Raw genomic sequence first — 11892 nt, 5'->3', positions numbered from 1 at the left:
AGGGGACAACAGAAGATGAGACGGTTGGATGGCATCACCGACTCAATGGACATGAGTTTGAGGTAGCTCTGGGAGTTGGTGATGGACAGGGAGGCCTGGTGTGCTGCAGTCCAGGGGGTTGCAGAGTCAGACACGACTAAGTGACTGAACTGAACTGAAACTATGGTGGAGGTAATGAAGATAATGGTGACCTCTTTCAAAAGATCCCATGTATGTACTGCTACACTCAGTGCCCCCAGCCCATCAGCAGGCCACCACCAGCCCACGCCTCCACTGCAGACTCCCGGACACTCACAGGCAAGCCTGGCTCAGTCTCTTGTGGGGTCACTGCTCCTTCCTCCTGGGTCCTGGTGCACAAGGTTCTGTTTGTTCCCTCCAAGAGTCTATTTTCCAGTCCTGTGTAAGTTCAGGCAGCTCTATGGTGGGGTTAACTGATATTATAAGTCAACTTAAATAATTTAAAAAATCCATTTAACACATATCAGATCAGATCAGATCAGTTGCTCAGTTGTGTCCGACTCTTTGCGACCCCATGAATCGCAGCACCCCAGGCCTCCCTGTCCATCACCAACTCCCTGAGTTCACTCAGACTCACGTCCATCGAGTCAGTGATGCCATCCAGCCATCTCATCCTCTGTTGTCCCCTTCTCCTCTTGCCCCCAATCCCTCCCAGCATCAGAGTCTTTTCCAATGAGTCAACTCTTTGCATGAGGTGGCCAAAGTACTGGAGTTTCAGCTTTAGCATCATTCCTTCCAAAGAAATCCCAGGGCTGATCTCCTTCAGAATGGACTGGTTGGATCTCCTTGCAGTCCAAGGAACTCTCAAGAGTTTTCTCCGACACCACAGTTCAAAAGCATCAATTCTTCGGCGCTCAGCCTTCTTCACAGTCCAGCTCTCACATCCATACATGACCACAGGAAAAACCATAGCCTTGACTAGACGAACCTTTGTTGGCAAAGTAATGTCTCTGCTTTTCAATATGCTATGTAGGTTGGTCATAACTTTCCTTCTAAGGAGTAAGTGTCTTTTAATTTCATGGCTGCAGTCACCATCTGCAGTGATTTTGGAGCCCCCAAATATGAAGTCTGACACTGTTTCCACTGTTTCCCCATCTATTTCCCATGAAGTGATGGTACCAGATGCCATGATCTTCATTTTCTGAATGTTGAGCTTTAAGCCAACTTTTTCACTCTCTACTTTCACTTTCATCATGAGGCTTTTGAGTTCCTCTTCACTTTCTGCCATAAGGGTGGTGTCATCTGCATATCTGAGGTTATTGAAATTTCTCCCAGCAATCTTGATTCCAGCTTGTGTTTCTTCCAGCCCAGCGTTTCTCATGATGTACTCTGCATATAAGTTAAATAAACAGGGTGACAATATACAGCCTTGACGTACTCCTTTTCCTATTTGGAACCAGTCTGTTGTTCCATGTCCAGTTCTAACTGTTGCTTCCTGACCTGCATACAAATTTCTCAAGAGGCAGATCAGGTGGCCTGGTATTCCCATCTCTTTCCGAATTTTCCACAGTTTGTGGTGATCCACACAGTTAAAGGCTTTGGCATAGTCAATAAATAGAAATAGATGTTTTTCTGGAACTCTCTTGCTTTTTCGATGATCCAGCGGATGTTGGCAATTTGATCTCTGGTTCCTCTGCCTTTTCTAAAACCAGCTTGAACATCTGGAAGTTCACGGTTCATGTATTATTGAAGACTGGCTTGGAGAATTTTGAGCATTAGTTTAGTAGTGTGTGAGATGAGTGCAATTGTGCGGTAGTTTGAGCATTCTTTGGCATTGCCTTTCTTTGGGATTGGAATGAACTCTGACCTTTTCCAGTCCTGTGGCCACTGCTGAGTTTTCCAAATTTGCTGGCATATTGAGTGCAGCACTTTCACAGCATCATCTTTCAGGATTTGGAATAGCTCAGCTGGAATCCTATCACCTCCACTAGCTTTGTTCATAGTGATGCTTTCTAAGGCCCACTTGACTTCATATTCCAGGATGTCTGGCTCTAGGTCAGTGATCACACCATCATGATTATCCGGGTTGTGAACATCTTTTTTGTACAGTTCTTCTGTGTATTCTTGCCATCTCTTCTTAATATCTTCTGCTTCTGTTAGGTCCATACCATTTCTGTCCTTTATCAAGCCCATCTTTGCATGAAATGTTCCTTTGGTATCTCTGATTTTCTTGAAGAGAACTCTAGTCTTTCCCATTCTGTTGTTTCCCTCTATTTCTTTGCACTGATCACTGAAGAAGGCTTTTTTATCTCTTCTTGCTATTCTTTGGAACTCTGCATTCAGATGTTTATATCGTTCCTTTTCTCCTTTGCTTTTCGCTTCTCTTCTTTTCAAAGCTATTTTTAAGGCCTCCCCAGACAACCATTTTGCTTTTTTGCATTTCTTTTCCATGGGGATGGTCTTGATCCCTGTCTCCTGTACAATGTCACGAACCTCATTCCATAGTTCATCAGGCACTCTATCAGATCTAGGCCCTTAAATCTATTTCTCACTTCCACTGTATAATCATAAGGGATTTGATTTAGGTCATACCTGAATGGTCTAGTGGTTTTCCCTGCTTTCTTCAATTTAAGTCTGAATTTGGCAATAAGGAGTTCATGGTCTGAGCCACAGTCAGCTCCTGGTCTTGTTTTTGCTGACTGTATAGAGCTTCTCCATCTTTGACTGCAAAGAATATAATCTGTCTGATTTCGGTGTTGACCATCTGGTGATGTCCATGTATAGAGTCTTCTCTTGTGTTGTTGGAAGAGGGTGTTTGTTATGACCAGTGCATTTTCTTGGAAAAACTCTATTAGTCTTTGCCCTGCTTCATTGCATATTCCAAGGCCAAATTTGCCTATTACTCCAGGTGTTTCTTGACTTCCTACTTTTGCATTCCAGTCCCCTATAATGAAAAGGACATCTTTTTTGGGTGTTAGTTCTAAAAGGTCTTGTATGTCTTCATAGAACCATTCAACTTCAGCTTCTTCAGCGTTACTGGTTGGGGCATAGACTTGGATTACTGTGATATTGAATGGCTTGCCTTGGAAACAAACAGAGATCATTCTGTCATTTTTGAGATTGCGTCCAAGTACTGCATTTCGGACTCTTTTGTTGACCATGATGGCTACTCCATTTCTTCTCAGGGATTCCTGCCCGCAGTAGTAGATATAATGGTCATCTGAGTTAAATTCACCCATTTCAGTTCATTTGAGTTCGCTGATTCCTAGAATGTCGACATTCACTCTTGCCATCTCTTGTTTGACCACTTCCAATTTGCCTTGATTCATGGACCTGACATTCCAGGTTCCTATGCAATATTGCTCTTTATAGCATCGGACCTTGCTTCTATCACCAGTCACATCCACAGCTGGGTATTCTTTTTACTTTAGCTCCATCCCTTCATTCTTTCTGGAATTATTTCTCCACTGATCTCCAATGGCATATTGGGGCACCTACTGACCTGGGGAGTTTCTCTTTCAGTATCCTATCATTTTGCCTTTTCATACTGTTCATGGGGTTCTCAAGGCAAGAATACTGAAGTGGTTTGCCATTCCCTTCTCCAGTGGACCACATTCTGTCAAATCTCTCCACTATGGCCCGCCCATCTTGGGTTGCCCCACAGGCATGGCTTAGTTTCATTGAGTTAGACAAGGCTGTGGTCCTAGTGTGATTAGATTGGCTAGTTTTCTGTGAGTATGGTTTCAGTGTGTTTGCCCACATAAACAGCCAAGAAATCGTATTTCCACTTTAAGTATGAGAAAACTAGTTACATGGCTGGTAAGTACTGAAACTGGGATTCAGAACCTAAAAATGTTTGCTATCTCCCCAAGGTCTTAATCTCTGGATCAAGTCCCATCAATCAGAGATCATCCCTTCTCTCTCCTGACATTTGGAAAAAGAAAAACTTCCATGATGTGCTCCTAAGCTCCCTGCAGAACACTCTCCCTTTTCCTGAACCTCCATTTATTCAAGCAGCAAATGGGGCTTATTCTCACTTACTTCACAAATAGTTACTGCATGAATACTGTACAGCAGTTACCAGGGCTACAGGGATCAAGGGATTAACAGAGTAGCCTGGGTTCCTACTCTCAAGTACAGGCAGAAAGTGAAAGTGAAGTCTCTCAGTCGTGTCCGACTCTTTGGGACCCCATGCACTGTAGCCTACCAGGGTCCTCCATCCATGGAATTTTCCAGGCAAGAGTACTGGAGTGGGTTGCCATTTCTTTCTCCAGGGGATCTTCCTGACCCAGCGATTGAACCCAGGTCTCCTGCACTGCAGGCAGACGCTTTACAGTCTGAGCCACCAGGGAAGTTCCAGGCAGAAATAAACAATAAATAAATACACATGTGGTAATGCTTTAGTGTAGGATTAATGAATGCTCTGAAGTGAAGTTATGGATTATACTGCATATAAAGATATTATAAACTACTGGCCATATTTTCCTGTGCTGTACATTACATCCTTACATCTTATTCATTTTATTTTTTTATTGGTGTGTAATTGCTTTACAAAGTTATGTTAGTTTCTGCTGTACAACAGAGTGAATCGGCTATATGTGTACATATATCCCCTCCCTCTTGGGCCTCCCTGCCACCCCATCCCACCCCTCTAAGTCATCACAGAGTGCCAAGCTAAGCTCCCTTTGCTATACACCATCTTCTCACTAGCCATCTATTTCACACATGGTAGTGTATACATGTCAAAGCTACCCTGCCTTTCTCCCTCCTGTGTTAAAGTGGAAATATTATTGCAAATGAATGAGTTAATGCCAGGAGCATTCTTAACATAGTTCCTGGCACGTGGTAGGTGCTTAATGGATGGTGGTTTTTATTGCTAAGAATGGTATCTGCTACCCTGTTTGTTTTCTTCTTGGGTTGTTAAAAAAATGTAGGGAAGGCAAGCCTAGCATACCTTTATTGGTCAAAGCACAATTGGAATATGGTATCCTAAATCTAAGGCATCCCAGGTGGTGTAGAGATAAAGAATCCACCTGCCAATGCAGGAGATGCAGGTTTGACCCCTGAGTTGGGAAGATCCCCTGGAGAAGGAAATGGCAAACCTCTCCAATATTCTTGCCTGGAGAATCCCATGGACTGAGGAGCCTGGCGGGCTACAGTCCACACGGTCACAAGAGTTGGACACGACTGATCACATGTATGTACCCAGATATTCTAATCTATTTATTAATATGATCCAGGGCAGGGCCTTCTAGATGGCAGGCAGTCTAGAAACCACATTATGTAAGAGATGGTTGGGACACATTGGGAGAGCTTACCCCCCAAAATAAGACCTGTAGGAGAACTATAGATGACTTAGTAGATAATGTATGATCAAGTATAAAAAATAGTAGATATATTTGGGGAAATCCTCAAAGGGGAGGCCAGGGCTCATAACTTACCTGGGCAGATGCTTAGAATCTGCCCTGATACAGAGGGGCTGTCTCCAGCAGAGTACATCTGTCTGAGGCAGCATTATGTCTGTCTGAACCTGTACTGCACTTCTTGGGTCCAACATTCCGTTCAGTTCAGTTCTGCCGCTCAGTCGTGTCTGACTCTCTGCAACCCCATGGACTGCAGCACACCAGGCCTCCCTGTCTATCACCAACTCCCGGAGTTTACCCAAACTCATGTCCACTGAGTCCGTGATGCCATCCAACCATCTCATCCTCTGTTGTCCCCTTCTCCTCCCACCTTCAGTCTTTCACAGCATCAAGGTCTTTTCAAACGAGTCAGCTCTTCGCATCAGGTTATAACAGCATTGAATGAGTATTTGTCTCATAAAGCAGAGAAGCAGACCTGGACAACCACTTAATGATTCCAAGGTCTTTTGCAACCCAACCTAAACTTTCTGTGCTTCTCCCTCAATCCAACCAGCTTTAGAGTATATTCAACTCTCTTTTGCTGTTGTTTAGTCGCTAAGTCTTGTCTGACTCTTTGCGACCCCACAGACTGTAGCCCGCCAGGGTCCTCTGTCCATGGGATTTCCCAGGCAAGAATACTGGAGTGTGCCATTTCCTTTTTGACCCAGGGATTGAACTCACATCTTTTGTGTTTCCTGTATTCACAGGTGGATTCTTCACTGCTGAGCCACCAGAGGACTCAGTTAATTACATGTTTAAGCTCATTAAATTTTTTTCACTGAAAGAATTCAGTAAATATAGGCTACTCTAAGATAAACATCACTAACTGTGTTCTCCTATGCAGTATCTTAAAACTACAAACACAGGAAACCTCTGAAATTGACTAATGATATTTGGGATTCATGAGACATTGTCTCACATAAGTAATTGTCAAGGAACAAATGGAAATATAAGGCTGTCAAAATTGTAAGGGGTTTATATGGTCATTAGTTTAACTTCATATGATACTTGGATCCCTTCTGTACATCCCTGCCAAATGGACATTCAGCCTGTGCTTGAACATCTTTGGTGATGAGAAATGCATCTCCCTTGAAAAGAGATATAGCCCTGAATTTGAGAGCATGGACATTAGGGCAATCGAGACCCTAGATTCAAATCCCAGTACCACTTCTTACGAGCTAGCTCTCTGCCTTTTGGAAGTTATTTGGGTCTTCACTTTCTCATTTGCAAAGTGGGAAAATAATGCGGCTTATGTCATAGAGTGAGTATGAAATATAAAATGGTTATGCCATTGTTTGGCACTTGGCAAACTTCCAAAAATGGTAGTTCTTTTGTTTATTGAGGCAGAACTATTTACTAGATTGACTATTAGAAAAATTTCCTTCTACAGTTGAAGTTTTTCTTCTTTGTTTTGGAAGATCAAATAGGTGTAGAATCTAATGCCATCTTTACCTGACTGGTAGTGGCTTTCTGGAGACCAGTGCTCATAATATTGTAAGGCTTTCTCTAGCAGAAAAGAAAGACAAGATGACTTAGTGATGTCAGGTTTGATGCAAGAATTGGGAAATGAGGGAGGCAGAAATTTTGTGAATGAAAACATCTGGGCAGTTCATTGGATAGTTCTATTTTCCTCCTCAGGATCCTTCAAAATGTTTCTGTTCTCTCATGTCCCCCTAATTCTTCTCATCTCATGAGCCCAGCATCCAAAACTTATATTTTTCCTATTCTTTTGCTAACTGCCTGTGCTCACATCAATGATGCCCCTCCCATTCAGAGAGCAGGAACAAGTGCTGAGAATCTGTCAAAAAGCCCTTGCTTTTTAAACAATTCATCAAATGCAACAGTGACTTATTGAAAGCACAATATGAGTAAGGAGAGGCTGGTCTCAACTTTGACGTAACAGAGTGACAATTAAGCTTCGACTAAGGAAACACAAAGCTCTAAAGCAAGGCTCAAGCTCTGAAAACAGAAAGCTTCAGGTCTTTGGTGTGGGGACAACAGTGTGACTTGCCTTAATAGTCCCCGACGGCTTCATTATATGATATCAGAGAACAATAATTGGCACACATAAGGTTGCCTCATTTACCAGGAAAACAATACATTAAAATCACTGTACTCTGTTAAAGGAAGCAGGGAGGTCTACAGTGCTCTTTACGAAGGTTATCAACAATTAATTAAAATAAGAAAATACTATTGCTAAAAAGATTCTGAAAATTTTATTATGTGAAACACCCCATTCATTGAACATACTGCATAATTAGAAATGCTTTTTAACCTCAATCACATTTAGGTGGCATGTTTAAAAGCAGAGATTATTCAGTGCGGTAGAGAGATTATAAATTAAATAGATAAGAAATAAATATGAGGGCGGGGGATGAAGAGTTCATTAGGCGAAAGAGTAGATATTGATTTTATTTTCTTTCTACAGGCGTTTACCAACTGCTTTTTGTAAGTCAGACACTGTACTGGGGCCCTAGTGATGCTAAAGGAATGAGATGTGGTCACTTGCTCAGAAAGTCCTTGGTCTAGCAGGAGAAACATAACAATAACTATAGCACAACTGAAGGAAAATAATTCTGCCTGGCAAAAGATGAAGAGTATGGCAGGCAAAGCTAAGAGGAGACGTAATACTTGAATAGCATATTGAAGAATAAGTAGGAAATTGCTATTTTCCAGAAATGCAAAGGGAGAAGTATCTTAAGAAGTCATAATATTTTCTGTTGTTTAGCAACCCCTATGCTATATCATCATAGAAGGAATAGAGGGCTCAAAATGAGTTTTGCTGGGAAAAAATGAATTTGGAGAATTCTTATAGGAAGGAAGGAAATATTAGAAGGAAGTCTGAACTCAAAGGAGAGAGAAAACCTAAAATGTTTAAATACAAGGAAAGGCTGGAGAGGAAGTTGAATTTACATGGTGGAGCAAAGTATGTGCTTACACCAAGTCAGGAGAACCACATTTTAGTGGGGCTGTAGCCCTGACCACTATGATCTGATTTGGGTGTGAGCTTTACCATATATTTCAAGTCACAGCCACCTAGTTACTTCTTCAGACTTTTAATAAGGGGCTGAACCAGCTTGCAATCGAATTTCCTTCTAGATCTAAAATGTCCCCATGCCCTGCAAGACTAGGGAGCTAGGAAAGACAGAACCTGGAACACAGTAGGTGCTCCCTAAATTCAAAGGAATGAACTACAGCCTTTCTTTGAGGAACTGGAGGGAACGTGTGCCATCTTGTAAAAAGAATTCAAATGGCATTAGACGAATGTCTGATTTTGCAAGTGGCTGGTATTCTGTAAGTGGACTGGGGCTGGAACTCAAACAGAGGTGACTGGCAATGAGATGATGACACTAGAGATACAGTAAAAGGGAAATACCCGAGGATCTGTTGCCCTAGGAATGGCAAGAGAGAAGAGATCAAATATTGGTAGGAATGTCAACATTTGGGAATTCTGTTGTGGGACTTAAACGGCTTAACCTGTGGTATCGTGTTCAATTCTCTATATTGAAACTGTGAGCCTGATCCATGTCCTTGGGGAGTTGGGCTAGATTGACCTCATATGTGATGATCAAGTGTTCTGTAAATAGTCAAGGAGGATGAGGAGCCACATATCCATCTTGTCCTGAAGAAAACTCATGAGACTCAGACGGGAGGCCGGGGAAGGCTATTACACACCTAATGGAGAGCATTAAACTTAATGCCAGCCACTAGCCCTTCTAATCCTTCTGATTGTATTTTATATTCTCCTTAACAATTTCCACAACACCTTGGTAAAAACCTTATTTGACTGGTCCATGGGGATCAGTGTGTCATGGGGAGAGTCCTAGGAAACCAGTAACGATCTACAGATCTGCAGTTTTGCAACAACACTCGGCATACCACTGTCTGAAGCTTCCGCAGTTTTCAGAGGCAATGGTCTTGTCACGGATGGGTTCCCAGAGATCTGAGCAGGAAGAAGTCATAGTGCAGAAAGGCACCTCAGTGTGAGGAAACGGGTGCCTTGAGGAACTTCTCATCTTACTGTTATCACAGAGGCTTTGAGGGCATAGCAGTTAAGTAAGGGTGCAAATACCAAGGTGGAAGTGAGTAGCAATTATCCCTGAGCATGGCACTTTCCCATAGGTACCTATAACAAGTTTGTGAAGAAGGAATTTGATTCACATCAAGCTCTTTGATAAGTGATATTGTCTCAACAGGTTATTATATAAAGAAACCAAAAAAGTTAGAAGTACTCATATTGTCACTGCTTTCTATTAACGAATAGGATGAGTAAAAATAATGTTTCCATTCTACCTACCAAAAATGACCACTTGATATTTTGCTGTAAATCTTTTATGAGTTCTGTCTCTCTGTCTCTCTATTTTGTGTATATATGTAGGGTCATTCTGTATATATTAGTCTGAAACTATGGATATTGAAGATATGTTTATATATTGATAGATACAAATGTATAATATTTAAAAAATTGCTACATAACATTCTACAGTGTATATCATAATTTCAATCAGTGGTCTACTAGTGGACTTTTGTTTATTTTTTAAAAATTTTGTTGTAAACATGCTGCAACAAAAATCCACTTGTATGCTAGTTATGCTTTCAATTCTGTAGGCTGAGTCCTAAAAAAGGAGCTAGAAGCTCAAAGGCTATAGAAATTAAAAATTTTTAATAAACTTTTCAAAAGAAGTTGCGTCATTTAACATTCCCAATATCAGTATTTGAGAGTTCTTATTTTTGTTACCTGTGGCATCACTTGAAATGATGACACTCAAATTTTTACATTTTTACCAAATTGACAGCTGAAAACTAGTAACTCGTTAGTGATATAGTTTGTAATTCCCTGACAGCTAGAAGGTTGAACATTTTCTGTGTTTACTGTATATTTGTATTTTCTTTTCTTCTAATTGCCCATTCATATATGTTGCTCATATTTGTGTTATTTTATTTTGAATTAATTTTTAGGAACTCATTATATGTTCCATATTAACCCTTTATTGACTTTTTCTTCTGAAGACAAGTGACCTTCAAAGAAATGTTTAAGAAACAAAACTGTTTATTCAAAGAAACTCTCATGCTAAAGCTCAATACATGCCATGAAGTGGGGCTGCAGAATATGGTCTTTAAATAGTGCTGCTGCTGCTAAGTTGCTTCAGTCGTGTCGGGCTCTGTGCGACCCCATAGACGGCAGCCCGCCAGGCTCCCCCGTCCCTGGGATTCTCCAGGCAAGAACACTGGAGTGGGTTGCCATTTCCTTCTCCAATGCATGAAAGTGAAAAGTGGAAGTGAAGTCGCTCAGTCGTGTCCAACCCTCAGCGACCCCATGGACTACAGCCTTCCAGGCTCCTCCATCCATGGCATTTTCCAGGCAAGAGTACTGGAGTGGGGTGCCATTGCCTTCTCCGCTTTAAATACTATTGCCCACTAAAAATACATCAGAATTCTTTGGAAAATTGGCTAATTCCAGATTTGGGACACAAGAGGTACAAGAAGCACCTAGGACTTCTTGACATACTAGAGAAAATTTATCAAAGACTACAAATGTTCAGGAGCCAATCTGAGTCAGCTCCTGCTGGAAAAAAATGTGAAAATGTTAGAATAAAAAGGAAATTAACTGCAATGAATTAAAACACATCAAATGGTTAGAATTTTAAACCATGAGGTTTAAAATATACTTTAGAAACCTTTGGTGCAAAAAAACAACTAGTTGTAAAAACTTAGTTTATTTATCAATAAAGAAATCCGTCCTTCATCCCACCTTTCCTGTACCTCAGGGTAATCACAAAGGTGAGAAGTCCTCAGCTGACAAATACAGTTATTAAAGATTAGAATATTACCAGTTGTACAAGGGATCAAGTGCAATGACTTCTGATGGATTCTCTTGCTGCTGCTGCTGCTGCTGCTAAGTGGCTTCAGTCGTGTCGGACTCTGTGCGACTGCATAGACGGCAGCCCACCAGGCTCCCCCGTCCCTGGGATTCTCCAGGCAAGAACACTGGAGTGGGTTGCCATTTCCTTCTCCAATGCATGAAAATGAAAAGTGAAAGTGAAGTTGCCCAGTCGTGTCCGACTCTTCGCGACCCCATGGACTGCAGTCTACAGGCTCCTCCGTCCGTGGGATTTTCCAGGCAAAAGTACTGGAGTGGGGTGCCATTGCCTTCTCCAGATGAATTCTCATAGTGGTTCATAAGTCTGAACCCCTAATGAAATAAGGATCTGGGCAATGACCAAACATGGCTATAAATACCACAAAGAGCTCAATATTAACCAGATATTAAATGCCTCCTGATAAACCTCTGCAATATTCTTGCCAAGAAAATCAGAACTAACTGAGAAAATCTCTCACTATAGTGACCATATTACAGGAAATACAGGGGCCAGAGATGTAACATGTAAACTGATATCATGGGGATGATATCAGCAAAACTCAGACTGTAGAATAAAAGACATGGTTACTGTAGCGAGGGGGAGAGGAAATGATCTTTAGAGCAAATGAGACTAGAGAGACCTATCAACTAATTTCAATATATGGACCTTAT

Source organism: Bubalus bubalis, chromosome 4 (genome assembly GCF_019923935.1).
Source record: "Bubalus bubalis isolate 160015118507 breed Murrah chromosome 4, NDDB_SH_1, whole genome shotgun sequence".
In the NCBI taxonomy this organism is placed as follows: domain Eukaryota; kingdom Metazoa; phylum Chordata; class Mammalia; order Artiodactyla; family Bovidae; genus Bubalus; species Bubalus bubalis.
This window is presented reverse-complemented; position numbering follows the sequence as displayed.